The sequence below is a fragment of the Pithys albifrons genome, chromosome 4, assembly GCF_047495875.1.
Source record: "Pithys albifrons albifrons isolate INPA30051 chromosome 4, PitAlb_v1, whole genome shotgun sequence".
In the NCBI taxonomy this organism is placed as follows: domain Eukaryota; kingdom Metazoa; phylum Chordata; class Aves; order Passeriformes; family Thamnophilidae; genus Pithys; species Pithys albifrons.
The window spans coordinates 13,365,001-13,367,500 of NC_092461.1; positions in this window are offsets into that span (position 1 = coordinate 13,365,001).

Here is a 2,500-nt window from a genome sequence, read left to right on the forward strand (position 1 = left end):
TGTGGTCATGGAGAAAGAAGTGTTGATGGGTCAGATACTTCTCTTCATGTCACATCTTCAATAGAAGACTAAGAAATAGAAAAAGAGATTAAACAATAGTCTGTTGAAAATGCGGTATCACATGTTTTCCTGGGTATTCTACAGTTTTCACTCTCCCCTTTTCTAAGCAATGCATTCCACAGTTGTAACATCTTTTAAGGACTAAGATACAAAAACATGGACTGTGACACTATATTAATACATCTCAGTTCTTTTCAGTCTTCTGGTCAAGGTAAAATAAAAAAAGAGGGGTAAAGGAAGAAATTGGACACAAGATGGCCTCTAAAAGTAAAGGAATGGGCTGAACTATCACAGCATGGATTAAATCCTCATTCAGGTTGTGTCAGCATGAACTCTCCAGGCTGAACTTATTTCAGTCATTGGGTGAAAGTAAAATTTGAACCTTAACGTGCTCGGGCCCCACAGACACCAAGGACTTGTAGCAGTTCACATCCTATCCACTGCCATGTATGTATCATCTCTGTGTATCCCCCTTTCCCTTGTTTTGGATATCAAAATCTCATCGATATAAATGTACATTTTTGTAGTTTGGGATTATTATGTAAATTCTCTCCCCTGCCAATAACTGCCCATGCCAGCAGTTAACAAAAAAGAAGTAGTTAACTGCTAATCACTTGGGTGGGGGCAGGTTTGTCTCTTTTGGTTTTGGGGACATTATTTCCATTTTTTAGCTCGGCGGAACTCGGGAGCGGTGACTGCCGAGGAGGGAAGCTGCTCTGCTGGCTACTGCTAGGGCTTCTGGCAGAGACGCTGTTTTTTCTCCTCGCTGCGGCTGTTTCTCCTGGTTCCTGCATCTGGGATCCCGGCCTCTGTTCCAGTCTCACCACCACCTGCACCGTCACGACCTGCCCGTCCTGGCTGGGGCAGTGACCCGGGAGAGAAAGATGTGCAGCTGGTTTTGCAGGACACGTGGTGGTTCCCCGCTTTCAGCTTTCTTTTTCCTTCATCTGGGACAAGAAACACAGAGTTCATCTGAGAGCTCACCACTCGTCTGTCTCACTGGAGAGGGACTGGGAACTACTGGGAACTCACTCCACAGCCAGCCGGACTGTGACATTTGACACTGCTTAAATATAACTTTCCTCCCAGAGGAAAAACCTGCTGGGTTTTGTTGTTATTTGCTTTTTTTTTCTCTTTCTTGTGGTGTTGGGGAAGCGGTTTGCACTAGTCTGTTTACATATATACATATATATATATATATATATATATTTGGCAGTTAAGAACAGTTATCCTTCTTATATTAAAATTCCTTTTTCTTAAATTTGATAAAGAGTGGCGTATTTACTGTGGAGAAGGCCCCCTCCCCCGCTTGTGGGTAAACATTTTGGGTTTTTTCCCCTCAAACCTAGACATTCATCATTTTAATTACCAATATATTATCATGTCTAAATAGTAAGGAGGGAAGTTTGCATTTATAGGCTAAAATGTTAACGCGTTGCACATTTATCTAAACATGAATATGAAGAATAACCTTATAAACCAAACTGTTATTTAAACCAGAAATATACATGCTTTCTGAATTGTGATTGCTAGTTTAGCTCTTAGATGATTGATCATGATCTAAAAAATTGCTTATCCTATTATTTTTAATATTTAATACAACTTCTTTTCCTTGGTAGTTATATATAAAACATTGACTTAAATATATGAAGACAATTATAGGAGGAGTTATTTTAAATCTGGAGACATGAGAGTTTGTTTCTCTTCTACTTGCCAGAATTATACTCAGAATACCATAAAATCTACACAACAAATAGTTTAAGTCTGATGGGTGGCCTTCTGCTATGGTATTTATTCTGAACACTATGTTAAGAGAATTACAAGGTGCAGTTAAGTCTCTATGTGTATCTGTTACTTCTGCAATTTATACTCCTTTTACTAATTCACAGGAATCACATAAACTCACTTTTTCTTCTTGGTACCTTCTTGGGTACCATGGACAACTGTGCTCATGATAATGCTGAGAGTTGCTGCAACCAGTCTACCGAAGTAAGAGAATCCAAAGGGAGAAACAGGATGAAAAACACAAATCCTTCTGAGTTATAGAAATACGAAGTCATTCCTATAGAAACAAACCATGACAGCATCTTTGAGATAGTCATGTGCACATACCAAGCAGCACAGGGCAATATGGAAATAGTTTTTATTCTCTCAGGCAAACTTTAGAAGCTTTAGACATATGCCCTAAGCTATTTATCTGAAGCTTATTTCAGATGCACTTTGAAATCATGTAAAATATTTTTATGAAACCATTTTCCTAGATAAAATTATTAGACAGGGTAGTCACAATTTTTATTATATTTATCATAAAATGTACTAATGAGAAAATTCAATCAAATTTTATATAGCTCAATCCACATTTTTGGTAAAAATTAGAAGGGCTTGATTATTAATTTAGCTGAATTCAAGCTCTCACTTTGAAGAACTTGAATTAAAAATG